We start from the raw sequence: 18,739 nt of genomic DNA on the forward strand, positions 1-18,739 counted from the left end.
ATCTTGTGCTTCCTGTTTGTTTCCGTGTCTGTCTCTCTAACTGCGCTGTAGCTTCTCTAAGGACCAGAATGAAATCCTACGCTTCTCTACGCCTTCAGCACCCAGTCCAGAGCCTGGCACACTGTGGATGCTCCAGGAATGCCTGTTAAACGAAAGAACAGACAACGGCCCCTGCCTTTGAGGATCCCAAAATGGAATGTGTCTCTATGCTAAAGATGAACAGGAACCCACTACAGAGAGGCAGTCGCTTCTGGAAGGAAATACCTGAACAAGGTGTTCTGATTTGGAAGGAGCCGGTACATCATCCAATCATCCATCCATCTATCCTCTCTCCCTCCCTCCCTTCCTTTTTTAAATCTGGAAAAGAGGAGGTAGAGGAACTCACCTATGCTGACCCCATGTTGCACTGGGGTCCCCTGCAACTGCCGGGAGAACCATCATATGGTCCGTACCTGGCAGGGTTCTCATGGTCGCCCGCCACAGAAATGAACTCCGGCTAATTGACGTAGAAAATGAATTTCATGCTTAGATGAGGTGGAGGGGAGGTGGCATTTCTCAATCAGCCTGAAGACTGGAGAGTGGGCTCGGAAAACAGCCACCAAAGGAGACTGGTGGCCAGGAATGCAGCTGAGCCTGCAGCCCAGATCAGGCCCCAGGAGCTGTCTGTCGGGGTTCCTTACTTTCCATGATGTCTAGATTATTCTAAACTATTTCTAAACTCCTTGACTCTTGGGGCAAGTGCCAAAGTTGAAAGTGGCGCTTCTGATTGGTCAGCCTAGGCCACGTGATGCACACAGGAGGCGGGACCTTGGAAGACCGTCCCTTTAGCTGCCGCAGTTAAAGCTGAGCCTAGTCCCTCCCTCACTTCACATAGTGGGGCGCACCGACCAGCCCCCAGCCAGTAGGAGAGGGGTTTTGTGGTGCTGGGGCCTGGGCAGTGAACATCTGTGTGGTTCTTTATTGCTGTCAACGTGCTTAACACTCCGCCCCTGGAGGAAGGCTGGCCAGGCTCCAGAAACCGCAGCTCAGAGAGGTTAAGCGATTAGTCCCAAACTGCATAAGGCGGTGAGAGGTGTCTCTTAATCATGCTCATCCCCCCATTCCTCCGTGCTGCAGGTGCTTGGGGAGGGGGAGATGTTTTCTAAGGAAAGGGGGGGGGCGGGGAAAACCCAAGAGCTGTGGGCTTCAACAGAGGACAACCCCAGCCAGAGGGAAATGCTAACATGCCTGCCATGACTTCAGCTGGTCCAGGGAACAGAGCCTGGGCTCTTTCCCCAGCTCCGAGTCTCCTGCAAATGCCTTCAGCCTTCCTTTGGCTGCTTCTTGTGCAGAACAAGCAGGGCAGCTTTTCACCTCCAGGATCACCTTTGCTCCTGCTGTTCCCTCCACCTGGAATGCCCTTCAGCATTTGTTGCCTGAGGAACTCCTGATCTTTGCAGCAAAACCAGCTCAGAGGTCTCCTTGTCCAGGCAGCCTTTCTGGACTCAACTTTATCAGAAACCTGTCGCTTCACTCCCGTTTGGGCTACCTCTCTGCTTTGCCACTTGTCTCGCTAGATTATAATTGATTTCTAGGTCTGCCTCTCTCTTAGATGGGGAGTGCCTCAAAGACAGGGACTGGATTTTATTCGCCTCTGTGTCCCCAGGGTGCGGTGCTGGCTTGTTCCCCTCACATCCACACCCTGCTCTCCTCTGCAGGCTGCAACCCCCAAGCTCCAGGGTCTGCTGGCTTCTGCCTGGCATCAACCCAAGGGAGGTCCTGTGGGAGGTCAGAGGGCTGAAGGAAGGGAGAAGCCAGGGCATCTCTTCCTCACACTGGGCCTTAAGCAGTGTTTGGACAGTAGCAGCCTCCTCAGTCCCCACCAGACATGTCCACCACAGTTCCATCTTGGCACTGTGTGCCCCCAAGCCTGGTAGCACTGCTTCCTCCTTTTGTCCCTCGGGCTCAGGGGTAGTACAGCAACTTCTTGCTGATGATGACCACTGGCTTAGCTTGCCACCCCCTGTTTGAATTCTCAGCTCTTCCATCACTATGTGGCCAAATTTGCTTTGTGGGCTCGTTGCACCCCGATGGACTAGCATAGAGGACCTATGAAAAGAAATATTGTGCCCACATCAAAGGAGGTGATTGTCTCCGGGAGCTCAGTGCTGTTTTCACTCATGTGTCAAATGACTACGGACAGTTTGGGAGTCAGCTTAAGATGGTGGCAAACCAGAAAGAAAGGTTTTATGTTTGAAGAATCTCTGAAGAACACTTCTTCTAGCACTTTCATTTTATGAATAAGGAACATGAGGTGAAAAGGGGTCCAGTGTCCATCCAGCTAGCAAGCAGTCTCACATTCAGAACCCAGAACCTCCACTTCTGGCTCCATCACCTTGTCTAAAACATGTCTACCTGAGACCCACTATGACTCTAGTCCCCCCCCTGCCCCCCCCCCCCGCCTTTCCCCTCAAGCCCCAGGTTCATGTGTCCAACGGGCTACTTGACATCTGGGCTCCATCATGATGTAAGCCTCTCACTCACCACATGCGTGGTGGCCTTCCTCCAGCAATCCCCACGTCAGGGAACAGCACCCTGTCCATCTGCTTCCACAAGCCAGAGACTGGGGTCTCCTTGACATCTATCTCTACGCCACCCCATGGTGGTTCCCTTTTCTGGTTCTGTGGATTTTTTACCTTCTAAATGCCACCTCTCTCCACTTCTGTCACTACCACCCCGGTCGCAGTCTCTGTCCCCTAGACAGCCACGGCTGGCAGCAGAATTTTGTTCACACATATTCTAAATGTCCAGATTCACAGGGGTCAGCCAACCTTTTCAGTAAAGGGCCAAATAGTAAATATTTTAGGTTTTGCAGGCTGCATAGTCTCTGTTCAGCCCTTTCACTCTGCAGCTGTAGTGTAAAGGAGCCGTAATTTGATGGGGATGCTTGTGTTGCACTAAAGCTTTACTTAACAACAACAAAATGGGTAGCAAGGTGGATTTGACCTGAAGGCTGCAGTTTACTTAACCCTGACCTAGAAAAGTTCCTGGCACATAGTAGATGATAAGTAGACATTTTAATTTGTCTCTTATCATCTATTGCCTCCCAATTAATCCCCTATTTTTTTTTAAGATTTTATTTATACATTTGACAGACAGAGATCACAAGTAGGCAGAGAGGCAGGCAGAGAGAGAGAGAGAGAGAGAGAGAGAGAGGAGGAAGCAGGCTCCCTGCCAAGCAGAGAGCCCGATGTGGGGCTCAATCCCAGGACCCTGGGATCATGACCCGAGCGAAAGGCAGAGGCTTTAACCCACTGAGCCACCCAGGCGCCCCAATCCCCTATTTTTCCAATCATAAATCAGATCAATGGCACTCCCTCCGCTTCCACCCCAACCACCTGCTTCAAAGCCTCTAAGGATAAACATCAAACTCCGATGAAGGCCAAGGTGTCCTGAGCCATCTGGTCCTTGCTCCCACTCTGGTTTTACACCCACTGTCCTCCTCACACTCTCAGCACTCCAGCTCCCTGGCCCTCCTTCCCTCCCTCACAGCTGCCTGCTCCTTCCCACCACAGGGCCTTTGTGCATGCTGTTTCTCCTGCCTAAGATGTTCTCTCTCCATTGCTCATCCTCCAGATCTCAGCTCAGTGTTACCTCCTCCAGGAAGTCTTCCCTGATCCCTTAGGCCAGGTGCCCTTAAAGCACTCGTCTTTGGAAGCACTAATGCCAGCTGTAATTTTACCTGTATCTGTGTTTCATTAACCAATGTCGGGGTCCCCCATAAGAGGAGCTCCTCCACCAGGCACAAGGACCAAGCCTGTTCTGTCCCCTATCATTTTCCCAGAACCTATTTCAGTTAGCTAGCATAGAGTGGCAACTTATGAGTGAATGGCAGAAATTCTGGGTCCAATGTCTGACTCTACCACATGGGCAAGTCACTTACTTCCCTAAAACCAGGCTAATGACAGGACCTGCCAGAAAGGCTGTGTTGAGGATAGAAGGAGCTGAGTCTCAGCCCAGAGCCCGGCTCTAGGCAGCTATTGTCTGTATGCTGTGATGGTGACAGGCCCAGAAATCGTGTCACAGGATAAACAGTTCAAAGAATTCAGAATGTTTAGACTGCTGAAGTCGAGATCAAGGTCAAGGAACGATCCTCTTCAGCTACAACTCCTGAATCAAATAGGACTCCTCCTTAATCCAGGTGTCTGGAAAAGTCATGAAGTCTTCATGGGCCATAAAAGGCCCATTGTGCAAAAAAGAAGCTGGGAGACCATTGCTGCAGAAGGGTATACTGCTTAAGTGAGGGTGTTCAGGTGACCTCAAGGCCCTCTTCCAATACAGGGTCCTCCATCTGTGAGCACCTGGGGGCATTCTGAGCTCGAATGAAGGAGAGGGCGCAGGTGGGAGCGCATGACTGGTTTGGGCAAAGGCAGCTGGTTGAGCCAAGCGTGGCCAAGCGGCCTCAAGGACTTAGGGAGGGACGGAGCCCCGCTCTGTGCTCAGCGATTCTGGAACAGAGAGGGGGCGCTTAAAGCCAACAGATGGCGCCGGCTCACCTAGGCCATGTGCCGGCTCGCTGGCTCCGGCTTCCCGGAGCCTTTCCCGGTCCCATGGCGCGTAGCCGGCAGGAAGCCGGCCGGGCCCCCACCCCTCTGCGTGCCCCTCTCGGAGATGGCGGGCGGCCCTGCGGGCAAGGCTCCAGCACGCACCTGGGGCCGCTTCCGCGGGCGTCCTCCCTGCCCCTTGGGGGGATTCGTCGAGTTGCCACAGCAGCCGGTGCCATGACATCGGCAGAGGGCAGCTTCGCCAGCACTGAAATATTCATGCCTTGAGCGCCCGGCCGGGCTCCGCGCGGTTCCCGGCGGGTGTCGGAGCGGGGCCGGGTCCCGGGCCACTGCGATCTCGGCGCGCAGCGTGGAGGGGGTGGGCGGCGAGGCGCGGCCGGGCGGGAGGGGGCTGAGGAGGAGGGAGAGCGGGAGGGAGCGTCAGGAGGCGGGGTCTGGGTGGAGGGGGCCGAGGGGGGCGGAGGAAGCGAGGGAAAGTTGATCGCGGACTTGAGCGGCGGCGGCAGCTCGGGAGAGAGGGGCGCGGGCTGTGCGGCGCAATGCTCGGGGAGAAGACGCGTCCGACGGCGGCCGGCCGCTAAGCAGGGCGGGGCGGGGCAGCCCGGGCATGGAGCGCGGGGGTGCGGAGCCTCGGGACGTTTGGGGCGCTCCTCGTCCAAGCCCGCGGCGCGCCTGAAGTTGCAGGCGGCCAGCGGCGGGCAGCCGGCCCAAGGGGACGCTGGAGCGGCCGGCGTGCCGCGGGTGAACCTTCGCGCCGGCGGCGAGACGCGGCGGTGGCCAGCAGCGGAGCAGGCGGCCCGTGGGGGCCGACCCGGAGGAGAGCAGAGCCGGAGGCGCTTTGCGGCGCTTCTCCGCACACGCACACGGTACCGAGAGCCGCGCACCGCCCCTTCCCTCCCCGCTTCCCTCGCCTTCTCCGCACCTTTCGCCCGTCGCGCGCGGTGAAAGTTGGAGCCGTGGGGTCGCGACCACAGCCGCCGAACCACTTGTTCCCGGCACGGCCATCGCCCGCGGCGAGCGCCCGGGGCCTCCTTCCATCCCCGGCCCCTGGACCGGGGTCAGGCGCCCCGCTTGCAGCCAGCAGCCGGACGCGCGGCAACTTTGATTCCCGGGAACTCGAATTCCCGCCGGGCTGGCCTTGGGGAGGACAGGCACTGCGCTCCCCACCCGGTTCCTGGACATTTGGTCGCTTTGCTCTCCGCGCCTTAGAGAGGGTCTGCTTGGGTCTGGGTTGGGGAGAATTTCAGCGGTAAAGAGGGCGTTGGGCTACCAATCCTGTCCCCTTCTGCGCCCTAGGTCCCCGTTTGGACAGTGGAATGGAGTGGGGCGCACAGCCACCGCGGGATGGGCATTGGCGCTGGAGGAAGCTACAGTTACGTAGCTCGCCCCTACCCTCATCACCTCTCGGTGGCCCTGAGAGACCCCAGAGGACCCCCGAAACCTCCCCAAACCGATCCGGCTTTGGGAACACGCACTCCTCGCGGAGCAGGGAGCCTTGTGTGCCTTTCACTTCGCTTCCCCAGTCAGGCCCCTGGCAGGTCCACCACCGACGGTGCTGGTTGGCCCTGGAGGCCTGCGCTCGAGATTGCTGCCCCCCATCTCCCCTGCAGGTCAGCCCGGGACGCTGGGGGAAGCCCGCGCGTTCCAGGGTGGTGAAGGCACGAGCCGGTGAGCTCTCCGTGCCTTGCCTTCCTGAAGCGAGCACCTAGAGTCGCTGCCTCTGGGCTCAGAGCGGAGATTCGGTGCCATCGCCGCTGGCCACCGCCCCACTGCGACCCCAACCCCCAGCCCTGGTGCTGTCAGTGGCCTACGGGGGCTGGGGCAGCATTAGCCTTTTCTGAATAGTAACAGGGCCCTGCGCTCCCCAGTTCTTCAGAAGGCAGGTCCTGCATCTCCTGCGTACTTTGCCCTCTCTGATGGGAGAGGCAGTGACCCTTATGGTTCCGGCTATTAGCGGGAGCCCCCACCCCAGTGTGTATTTCGAAATAAGCTGGAGAGGCCCATAAGGATTGTGTGTGTGTGTGTGTGTGTGTCCCCACCAGCGCACTGGGTGCGTCAGACCCTTGCCTGGGTCGGGGTGGGCTTGAAGAGCCATGTTTGAAGCCAGGTGCGAGGTGCTGATGAGTCAGCCCAGGGTGGAGACAGCTGGCTTGGTTAACATTTGGGTCGTGGTGCGTGGGTAGGTGCACTGCCGGCAGCTCCGGTGGGGTGGGAGACTAGAGGTCGTTCTGCCCCCTGGAGGGGCCAGGAGGGGGCCCCTCAGCTGGGAATAGGAATGCTTGGGGCTGATTCTCTGGGGCTGGAGAGGGCCTGCGTGCCACAGAGTGTGAGTACTTTGGGGCTGGAAAGGTGGCGCTACAGAAGTCACTAGCATTAGCCAGGTGGTAGAGGACAATGGGGGAATGGGAGGCCCCCAGCAGGCAGCCTGGCCTTATCTGGGCTGGGCCCCCTGCACACCTCTGTCTTGGCCTTCCTCATCCTGGAATAGCTGAGCTCCTCACATCTGCCCACTAACGAGCTTGATTAGGGGGTTATGTTGGCAGATGGTTCTGTTGGCCTCCCAAAGAGCTCCCTCACCCAACAAGCTACCTTACCTACAATTTCACCATTTGACGTTCATTTCTTTGCACTTAATATTTGAAAGGGCATCTCACTGAAGTCCTTACTCTACCTGCACACGCTTCTCGGGGGTGTGGGCCTGGCGGAGCCGTGCTGCTCCAGCTGTGCCCTGTGGACACGGCATCGGCATCACCTGGGGGCTCGTTAGAAAGGCAGACTCTTCTGGCCCCTCCCAGAACTCCTGAATCAGGACGTGTGTTGGACAAGCTCCTCGAGTGATTTGTATGCTCAGTCAGGTCTGTGAAGCTCTGGTCCACAAGACCTTCTAGGGATGAGCGTTTTGCAAGCTCTTCAAACCGAGGGAGTGTCACACTAGGGCAGTGGATAAGAACGTGAGTTTGAGAACATGCCTGGAACTGCTTTTCCTGGACAGTCATGATAGGGTTGAGTAACAGTTTGCCGCTGACCCCTCAGGGCTGTCTTCTGCTAATGCCAGGAAGTGTCTGTGTCTGGGGGACCTTTAGTCAGATCCGAGTAGCAGCTCAGCCTTCTGTGCAGTTAAAACGTTGCTGTGTGTGCTGCCTGTGGGCTGGTAGCAAGTGGGCACAGGGCATGGGTTCTGGAAGATGGATATGCTGCTCTTTCTCTAGATGGCCTGGGGCTGGGTTGGTGCTGTCTCTCAAAGGGAAGGAACTAAGTAACTGTCCTCTGCTTCATCTGTCCCTCCCAGCTGGTGGAGTGCCCCAATGATCACAGCACTCAGCGGCCACAGGACTTACGCAGAGGGAGCTGCGAGGTGCCGAAATGCTAATTTGGGATAGCCCAAAGCCTGGGGGGGGGGCGGGTGTGCTGCCCAGGCTCCCTTCCTACCCCCAGCCTGGGGTTGGACATTCCACTTCTGCTGGGGACGAGGGGCACCCTGCACTCCCTGACAGGAAGATGATGCCGGGGCATGGTGGCGCCTTACCCCTGGGTTTTTTGCAGGGATAATGGTGACCATGAAGCTATCAAGGCTGGCCTGAGAGTAGACTCTGGAAGATTTGGCCCAGAGGCCTGGTGAGGCCACTGGTGTCACGGGTGACAGGTCATGGCATGTGCCCCAACCCCATTGAAAGAGGACTGTCCTTCCCCTGAGCTGGCCTCCTGGCCAGAAAGATGGGCAATCCTTCCAGGGTGCAGAGCGGCGAGGGAGCCATGTGGGTCAGCACGGGCGTTGGCCTGACCAGCACTTTATTCTGATGTGAACCATTCCTTCATTCAGGAGTTCAAAACATAGCTAAATGAAGAAGACTATTTTCCTGAACCTTCAGGTTTTTAAAAATGTCCTGTTATAAAGATGTTTTTAAAAATTGCCTGAATTGCCTTTGAACTCCTTGGTTTCAAGCGATGATAGTGTTGTTTTAAAAAAATTTTTTTTTTTTTTTAAATTTTGAGGCTTGATTAGAGTTTTTCTTGGCAGCAGGGCAATCCTCATTGTGTTATTAGTAGGTGAACAAGGCCATTCTCAGTTAGACTCTGCTAGATGGGCTATGCGGGATGAGAGAGTTTTGCCTCCTATGGGAAAGGAGTGGGGGATTGGAAGGGGCTTTGCTGTGCCCGAAAGTCATGCACTTGTCTGTGTATTACTGACACCGCTTGGGGGTCCCCGGCCCTGGGAAGCCTTCACTGACTGCTCTCCAGCCTGTGCCTCCCTCCCTCACCTTCTTCCATGGTGCTTTTTACTACCCTGAGGGGGCCTGAGCCCTCATCAGGACACTGAGCTCCGGCGGCGTGGGCTGTGTCTTAGTCCTCCTTGAATCCTCAGGGCCCCCCAGGCTGGTGGACTCCTGGACTCGGGGCTCGTTGACTGAATGGGCGATTGCCAGGCGATCGTTCCATTGCCTTCTCTAGCCCCATTGTTCACCGGTCGTGAATGCACAGAACATGCAGTGCGCACAAGTCTTCACTCCTCCTGTTGGTCACTTTCAGGACTGGGTGGTTTTGTCTGTCTTGCTGTATTTTGGGCTTCAGCCGCCTGCCCTTGGAGTGGAGGTCTCGAACCCATGTGCCTGCAGGGGCTCTGGGAGGCAGACAAAGAGAACTGCAGTGCCAGATGTGGGATGACAGGGGGTTGTGGAGCCTATGAGAACAGAAGAGCCCAGGCCCCATAGGAAAGGGGCCATGGTGGGCAGAACCCATCTCCACGATGTTAAGTCAGGATCATGGTTGCCCTGGGGTGTCATGCCCCGGGCTCAAGGTGTGCTTCCGGAGTGCTGGAAATTTCCGTGTCTTGAGTTGGATATCTGCAACAGTGTTGACTGATCATTTGGGCAGAAGAGTCAATTTAGAAAAATTGGAGCATTTATGGGCCACATTTATTTTGGGTCAATATGAAAATGGCCTTATTGAATCCCATAGGGCAGAAAATGCATATCATTATCAACTTGATTGACCAGAAGGGTGTCTGTGAGAAACTTGGCATATTTAAGAAGTAGCCACATGGAGACAGCGTTCTAGGCTTTCACTGTGAAATTTAATCCGGCCCTGTCACAGGGAATGGGGCCGGCTGCCCCTCCTCCGTGCTGGTCTGTATATTTGGGTCTTGGCGTTGGTGTGCCTGAGGTGTGGTCTCACACCAGCAGTGAATGTCGGTGTGGCTCAGGGTTTTGCCAAGGGGAGGGGGAATAGCAGACACTGTCCTTTGCCTCAGGGGCTTCAAGCTGTATCACTAAGAGGGACGCGGCAGGCTCAAGTTTGGCATTTGTATTTTGTACACTTCCTTTGCATAGTCTACAACCCATGCAAGCATTGGTTATTATTATAAATGTAAAGCTGTTCCCTTCCTAATTTCCGTAAGGCATTCTAGCTCAGAGGCAGACAGAGCTGGGATTGTACACCAGTGTGTCCCCTCTTGAGCCCCAAAGCCTTGGTCTGCCATGTAGCCTCTCTCGGGCCTTCGTTTTTCCATCTGGTAAATGGGAATAATTTTCAATTACCTTGTACGCTTGCTCTCAACATGAATAGGAAGAAAATTGTGTAGAAAGCCTTTTGTGCAGGGCCTGGCACAGAGCACACATGCAAAATGGAGTAGCTTTTATTATTCCTGTTGATTTAGTCATGGGTTAGGCACACTATATTCTAGCCAAGAGGTGAACCCTCCCTTATTTTGAGAGCTTGACAGTCTGTAAGTTCATAAATTGAATTCTGCCTGAAGGGGTGTGTGCGCGTGCGGTTGTGATTTTTAATTTTGAATTAGTTACTAACAACATTAAAACAACATCATTTTTGCATAAAAACCTAGATTTCTGGCATCTCTGACGGGAGCTGGCAATGGTAGGTCTCTGCGCCCGACCGGCAGCTGCTGGTTGGTGCTGACTCGCAGACGCCCCTTTGGTTCACTTATGTTTTTATTTCAAAAAATTCCTTGAGGGTTACGTGCCTACAAGATAATCAGATCTTAAAAGCGGCGACCTTCCAAGATATGTAACCCGTGTGGATGAGACGCGTTCCCGGTGCCCTGGCAGGGGGCCAGATGCCCCCTCCCAGGCTGTGTCATCCTGCTCCAGAAGTGACCACTGTCCCCACATCACGCTGACTTTGGTCACACATCTGAGCTTTGCCTGAAGGCCATCTTTTAGATATAGGTGAGTTTATGGCCTTCCATTCTCCGCAGGCCCCACCACTCCCTATTATCTCACATTTGATCCACCGTGCTCATTTGCCCTCCATCCTGTCCCCTGTAGCTATTTGAGTGTGGAACCTCCATTCCAAGCCCTGGAAGGGTTCTTAGGAATTAGCTAGACTCACCGTGTGACAGGTGGGGAAACTGAGGCCCAGAGTCGGGGAATGGGGTTATTCTAGGCCCTCTCCCTGGGTGAGGGTGGTGGTCAGACAGGGGTCAAGCCCTGCTTCTCCTGCCCCAGCAGAGGTGGCGGGGAGGCCAGGCAGGCCTTCATTTCTCGGACCCTAGCAGCCCAGCGCTTGGCCTGCAATCACAGTCCCCAAGAGCCTCCCGCAGGCTGATCAGCCTACGAGGGAGGGAGCCTTTTCTGGCCCATGCCTTCCTGCAGATGCATCTTCCCCAAGGCATGCTGATAGTGGCGCTCCTTTTCTCTTTAAAGGCCATGCTCCATTTGGAGAGGACCTGAGATGCCATTTGTGACAAGCGCCCTGCGTACCACCTTGATTGTCTGTTTCTGAAAGAAGACTATAATTTGGGAGCCAGTGAAAGCAAGGGAGGAGGGAAGCAGAGGAGGGAGCGAGAGCGGGAGGAAAGAGAGAAAGAAAAAACCCCCAGCGTGGCTGGGACCATGTCTGAGTATCCATTTGTGTCACTGGTCCTGTCTACAAGGGATGCTGGCTTTTCCTGCCTTCTAAATAGGGAACCAGTGGTGACGGAACTCTGAGCCAGACCTCTGTGCCCCTTCTACGGAGGGTAGTTTTGTATTCGATGGGGAATCTATGGATGGAACACCACCGGGAAACCAGCATATACTGGGGAGCGGGGTGGAAGGTCCTTCCAGACCCATCCTCCTTAATGTTTTAGGGTCTCACGTGCACTGCTGGGGAGGCCTTGCATTCAGCCCCCCGGCCAACCAATATTCAGCATCACCAGCATACCAGTCTACCTAGCTGCTGGGGATTCACACTGAGGACAGGCAGCAGAGCTGCTCAGGAGAAATAAAATGCAAGCCACAAATGCAAACCACAAGTGTGGCTTGAAATTTTCTCATAGCGCCTTAAAAAAAAGTTATGAGAAATAAGTGAAATTTTTTTTTAAAGATTTTATTTATTTGACAGAGAGACAGAACACAAGTAGGCAGAGGGGCAGGCAGAGAGAGAGGGGGAAGCAGGCTCCCCGCTGAGCAGAGAGCCCAATGCGGGACTCGATCCCAGGATCCTGGGATCATGACCTGAGCCGAAGGCAGAGGCTTTAACCCACTGAGCCACCCAGGCGCCCTGAGTGAAATTATTTTTCTTTAACCCAGTTCATCTAAAATATTACCATTTCAACATGGGATCAAGGTAACAAATGATTATTTGTTATGTATCTTACATTGTTTTTTGGTCCCAAGTCTTTGGCATCTGGTGTGTGTTTTGCAGCCAGAGCACATCTCAACTTGAACTGGACACATTCTGAGTGTTCATTGGCCGCCCGTGGCTAGTGGCGACTGCACTGAACTGGGGGAGAAAGTCAGGTAATAAAGACACACCCAAGGCATTGACAGATGGTCCTGGGGGCTCCAGAGAAGACAGAGGAGGCAATTGACATGCTAAAGGCAGAAAATAGGGTGGTTGGGGGAAGGCTCTTGGAGGATGGGAAGATGTAACCCATTCCCAGGGACCTGAGCCCTGGCAGGGCTGGGGCAGGGCAGGGTGGAGTGGAACAATGAAGGGGGGCCCATGTGTCCACTGGCAGCCTCCCTGATCCTCTACAACACACCAAACACCAAGCTTAATGGATACTAATATTTTAGAAAAGGACTTTATCTCTGGAGTTGTACGTGTTTGTCCCCCGCCCCCTTCTCTGCACACTTTCCATGACAAAGATAAAGGGGAAGTTCATTGCTACTCCTTGCTTTTTATGCTGGGGAGTTTTCAGCACAAGGAGGGTGTCAGCCTGGAAAGCTGCTGCACTGCGGAGCATTAGGGATCGTGTCCTCTGGGGGAGAGGGCCCAGCCTGCCCAATGTAGGGGGGCTTGGATGCCAAGGTGTTCGGGTGCTCAAGAGACCTGAAGGCTTGTCTCCTCTCCTGGACTTGGGGTGGGAGGAGGGCTTGGAGGGGATCCTGGGGTTCTGAAGAAGGTCCCGTGAGCAGATTGCTCTGGGGCTGGGTTAAGGCAGACCTTCCTTGCAGATCCTACAAATCCCGACAGTGGTACCTACAGATCCGGACAGTGGATGTTAGCCGCAGACTGGCTGGGCAGGTGCTGGGGCAAACTGCACATGCTCCCCCCTCCCCCGTCTGAAGGGGGCGCTACCGCTCCCATTCTGGCCAGAGCTTGGCAAGCCAGAGGACAGGACAGGTATGCCACAACTGACTTCCAAAATTATGTAGAAGTGCAGATTTTTAAAAATGCATAATTTTGTCATTTTAAATGTTAGCAACTAATTCAAATATTTATAGACACCGTGAGGCCATTCATTCATTTATCAAATATAAATGGAGCCTTTACTGGGTGCCAGGCACTGTTCTAGGCCCCTGGGGCCCAGCAGTGACTCCTGACCTTGTGGAATGTGTATGGTAGGGAGGACCTTTCAGCAAGCTGCCAGGCTATGTGTGACCTCTGTGATAGAGTGTCAGGACTGCTAGTAGTAACTAGAAATACTTACTAAGCTTTTACTATGTGCCAGGCCCTTGTCTGAGCGCTCTGTGAGATAGGCACTGCTGTTACTCTGATTTTACAGATGAGAAAACAGGCACAGAGGCACAGAGAGGTCAAGCACTTCACCCGAAGTCACACAGCAGGCAGGCAGTGGGGTAGAATGTGAGCAAGGCAGTGTGGCTCCTTCATCTTCAGCCTGTTCTTGGCCCCACACTGCCCTTGGAGAAGGCCAGAGCCAAATTCCTGATGATCCAGATGGGCAGCCGAACTCAGAAAGGGCACGCGACCCACCTCAGGTCTGCACAGAGGTGGTGACGGGGCTGCATTCTCAGTCCAGCCTGTCTGGGCTTCACCTGTGGCTGACCCTGCTCTGGGGTGGGACATTCAGGGACCTATGGCACACAGGCATATGAGAGAGTGAGGCTGGGTAGTGAGTCTGGTGACTGAATCCCCACCCACACTTCCCCTGTGCTGTGGGCCGCGTTGGCCCACGAGCTACACTCTGTGTTTTTGGCCAAGTGTTATTCCTAGAGTGACCTCAGCTTAGATGCTGGTCCCAGCCCGTGTAGCCTCCCTGGGGGACCATGGGGGGACTTCGTAGCTCTCCTGTATTGGCAGGTTCGCAGGAACCGTGAGGCAGAGAGTTACGTGTGAACCGTGAAGCAAGACACCCCCAGTGAGTGTTGAGACTTCCGTCACGGTCCTTGTGCAGATTCAAGGGCTCCAATTCTCTGAGCAACAGTTTACTCACCTGTGAAGGAGGGGGAAAATCCTTGGGGCCAGGCCACCACACTCAGGGAGTAGGGATTCTCGAGAGATGCGTGGACGTGCTTGGCAGAATGTATTGTGATATATAGAACCTGTAATCAATCAGTCCTTCAATATTTATGAGTTATCACTATGTATGAATGACTTACACTATGGGAGAACTCACAAGATATATGCAGATAGCTATTGAAATAGCATGAAAATGTCTAAACCCAATAGCAGCGTCTTTGAATGGCTCAATGACTTGTGTCCCCCTGTCAATTTGATACCCATCTCCTGCGTATTGACTAAGCCTGCCCTGTTTGCAGGACACGCCGCAAGGCACACTCACGTACAGAAGTGGAGAAGGCGTGGCCCTTGCCTCCCATGGGCTGTCACCCTCGTCCCGGGTACTGTATCTGGGACAGCCGATTCTGTGTGTGTGGGTGAGAGGGGAGGGGCCTGCAGCTCCATCTGGAAATTTTAGCATCTTGAGCCAAGCTTCGCCAAGGTGTTCTTCTGTGTTCTTCCTCATTGACCCCAGAGCTCTCCCACTTGGGGGCTGAGTTTGCATGGGAATGGCTGCACCCTAACAAGAGGACGGGAAGGACATGGGGTGTAGAGTGGGGCTTGCCGCAGGCCAGACTTGCCATGCGGCTTGACCTGCCAAGCTGAGCCCGAGGGCTGTTGGAAACTGGAGCTCGGGCCGGAAGAAGGGAGCCCATGAATAATACAGCGGGAGGGAGACTGTTAACTAGGTGACCTGGTTGCACCTGTGTGTTTCACAGCTTCCCCGGGCTGGGTCGTGGAGGGCTGGGGGTGTCAGGGAGGGCAAAGGGAAATGGGAAGGGCCAGCTGGAGACACAACTTCTCTGTTTCCCTTTCGTCAGTCCAGCTCAGAAGGGCTTTGTACGAACAGCTCCCTCTCATTCTCACTTGGACCCAGATGGCCTGGGCTGTGTGCGTGTGTGCGTGTGTGTGTGTGTGTCCTCACACCCAAGTGTGCTGAAGTTCTGCACCTGGACACTCCCCCGCAGTGGCTGCTCCGAAAGGTGGGCTGTCTCTCGTGCCCTGCCCCCAGGCCTGGTTTCCAGCAGTCTGCTGCACCGGGCATCAGGCCGCTCCCTGTCTCTGTCATGGATGTGTTCTGTCACCTTTGCTAGGGTGGCCCCCTCTCGGGGCTCCTTCTGGTTGTCGTAGACACGAGATGGTTCTGTCTCCCTGAGCTTTGGCCTCCACCAAGGGAAGTGCTGTTTGATGCAAGTTGGGGGGCGGGTAAGTCTGACTTTATCTTCGAATGCTGCGGGGGTCTGTCGTTTTAAGTGTTTGTCACTGGATCTGGCTACAGCTACCCACACCCGGTACGGGGGAGCCTCTGGACCCCATACCTTCTAGGAAAACAAAGAACGTCTCTGGCAGGATGAAGGCCTCTTCCTGACAGTGCTTACACTGCAGCAGGAGAGCTCAAAGGCAGATTCACGAAGAAACTTGTAGGATGTGTCAGGTGCGGGGTGGAGAGTCTGACATGGTAGCATTCGTTCCTGGAGGAAGCTGGCTTTGCCTCCAGATGAGCTGTTTCCAGACCCCTGGCCTGGGGGGGTGGGAAGCAGAGGACCTCTGGCCAGTGCCTAGGAGGGGAACAGGGGTCCCCAGCCTGCACCTTCTTTTTGTCCTGAGTGTGGTCTGCAGGGGTCAGACCTCTGAGGAGGTCCCAGGCCCTCCTCCATGGCCTAGGGAAGGACCTTGCCCCCAAATCCACCCTTTGGCCCCAGCTGGCTTCCCCAGGCGCAGGAGCCCAGGCCCGAGAGGCCAGGTCTGCCTGCTGTTCTTCAGTTGTAGAATGGGTCCTTCAAGGCGTCACACACCTCATCCCTGTCCACACACGCATAGATGCCTTTGCCAGCTTGGAAGAGAAGGGGAGCCTCTCTCCATTTGTGCTGTGTCTGGGTGGTGTAGCTGGGGCTCCAGAACCCAGGCCTCATGGGTGGGCCCATTACTGAAACAAGGGGAGTGTTTCTGAGCCCAGCTACACAGGGTCGAATCCTAGCTCTTCCACTTCTTAGCTGTGTGGCCTTAGGCAACTGAATCAATCATTTTTTTTCTTTGGTTTTCTATCTGGAAAATCAGGATAACAGCAGTACCTACTTCACAGTGTTACCGGAAGGACTAAATGAGTTACTGCATGTAAAATCCTTAGAAAAAGTGCCTGCACATAGTAATTGCTCAACAAATACTGTCAGTATGTATTTTTATGTTGCTGTTATGCTCACCTATTAGGTATTATGATGCTCCTGTTATTCCCAGCTCCTACATTCTGGAGCCTTAGAGTCATGCATGTCGCCTGGGGGTGCCAAGAGTAGCTATCATACTTATGAGAAAGGCTCTGTAGGTTCAAAGGAGGTGGGGGAAGTGGGCAGTCATAGGAGGCTTCATGGAGGAGGAGGCCCCCTTGGCGAGACTGTGGCTTCTCTCTGTGCCCACTGGCATTGTGCTCCCATGGTAGGCAAACACAAAGAGAGGCAGGGCAGTGTAGTGGTGAGTAGCCCTGATGGTGCCAATCCAACTGGGACTTTTCTTAGTCAACTTTTTAATTGAAGTATAACGCATACAGAAAGGTGTGCAAATCATACAGCTGGAAATACTGCAGAGTGATCACTCCCATGTAACTTCTCCCCAAACCAAAAAACAAAACAAAACAAAAAAAACAACCAAAAACGAAAAAGAAAACAAAAACATCTGAAGCCATCTCCCTGTCATTAGTCCCCAAATGCAACTCTTAGCCTGACTTCTAATATCATATGTTCATTTTGTCTGTGTTGTCCCTCTAGTCTGCGGGTAATCAGGCAGTATATTCTCTTTGTGAGGTTTTCTCTCATTTATTTGTGAGTTTCATCCTGTTGTCTATACTTACACCCATTCATTCTCAGTGCTCTATAGTATCCCATTGTATGAAGAATCCACTGTTGACCCATTCTACTCTTTATGGGCAACTGGGTTGCTTCCAGTCTTTGGCTTTTATAGGAAAGATTGTTATGATTATTTGTTATGTGTCTTTTGACATACATATATGTGTATGCAGTTTTGTTGGGCGTATTTGATTGTCCTCGTACCAATACAAACTTTACAGTGTAATTCCTATAGCTTTATACATGTAGTCTGGATATCTGGCAGTGTGAATCCTCTAGCCTTGTTTTTCAGCATTTTTGTTTACTTTTGGTTCTTTGTATTTCTATATAAGCTTTAGAATGGGCTTTTGAAATGCCACAGAATCCCTGCTGAGATTTGACTGAGACTGCATCAGAAATAGGTAGGTCAATTTGAGGAAAATTGACATTGTTACAATATTGACTTTTCTGATCCACAGACAAGATAAGCTCATCCGTTTACCTGGGTCCTAATAAATTTCTTTCAAGAAGGCTTTTTAATTGTCTGTGTAGAGGCTTTACACTTCTTTTACTAGATTGATTTCTATGTGTTTTGTGTTTTTTTTTAATCCTATGAAAATTTATATTTAGAAATCTTTTTCATTTCTAATTATTTCTGGCATGTGGACATACAACTGATTTTTACAATATTGCCCCGAACCCAACAACCTTTGCTAAATTTACTTATTTGTTCTGATTGTTTGTTGAATTTTCTTTATTTTTTAATATATACAATCATGTTTTCTAGAAAGAACCATGTTTTCCTTCCTTTCTGATGCTTTTTTTCTTGTCTTATTGCAATGGCTAGGACTTTCAGCACAATATTGAATAGAACTGGTGAGAGTGGGCATGTTTATTTTGATTCTGGCATTTAGGAGAAAGTTTTCAGTATTCCACCATTAAGTGTGATGTTTGCTGTAGGTTTTTTGTCAATGTCGTTTATCAGATTAGGGAAATTTTCTTTTATTACTCTTTCCCCAGAATTGTGGTAAAGTACTCTTGACTCAAAGTTTACCATTTTAATTGTTTCTAAGTGTACAATTCAGTGGTATTAAGTAAGTTCACCATGTTGTGTAACAATCATTGCCATCCATTTCCAAACCTTTTATCATCCCAAACAGTAACTCTGTAAACTCTGTACCATTTAAATAATAACTCTCCATTCAGTCCCCATCCCAGCCCCTAGTAACCTCTATTTTATTTTCTGTCTATACGAATTTGCCTATTCTAAGTATTTTGTATAAGCAGAATCATACAATATTTGTCCTTTTATGTTTTCAGAATTCATCCATGTTGTAGCATAAATTGGAGTTTCATTTCTTTTCAAGGCTGACTCTTGTCCAATTGTATGTGTATGTACACCGTGCTTTATTTATCCACTTATCTGTGGACAGGCATTTGGAATGTTTCTACATCTGGTTACTATGTATAATGTTGCTATGAACATTGGTGTACAAGTATCTGTTTGAGTCTCTGCCACGAATTTGTTTGAGTATATCAAAGAGTGGAATTCCTGGATTGTGTGGTAATTCTACATTTGATTTTCTTGAGAACTCCCATATGGTTTGCTACAGCAGCTCCTCAATTGTATTCCCAACAGCAGTGCATAAGAGTTAAAATTTCTCTGCATCTTCACCAACAATTTATTTAAAAAGATTT

General features: G+C 52.5%; 1 protein-coding gene across 5 annotated transcripts in view; it reads left to right on the plus strand.

Annotated features, from left to right (window-relative positions):
- The first annotated feature begins 5,057 nt into the window (after nucleotides 1–5,057).
- CDH23 (cadherin related 23) overlaps nucleotides 5,058–18,739 on the plus strand; it is a 395,682-nt gene continuing 382,000 nt past the window's right edge. For all 5 annotated transcript variants that reach the window (XM_046026731.1, XM_046026733.1, XM_046026732.1 and 2 more), the window contains exon 1: nucleotides 5,058–5,410. The gene's annotated coding sequence lies outside the window, so the exon portion shown is untranslated. The remainder of the gene's footprint in view (nucleotides 5,411–18,739) is intronic.

The sequence above is a fragment of the Meles meles genome, chromosome 13 (assembly GCF_922984935.1).
Source record: "Meles meles chromosome 13, mMelMel3.1 paternal haplotype, whole genome shotgun sequence".
In the NCBI taxonomy this organism is placed as follows: domain Eukaryota; kingdom Metazoa; phylum Chordata; class Mammalia; order Carnivora; family Mustelidae; genus Meles; species Meles meles.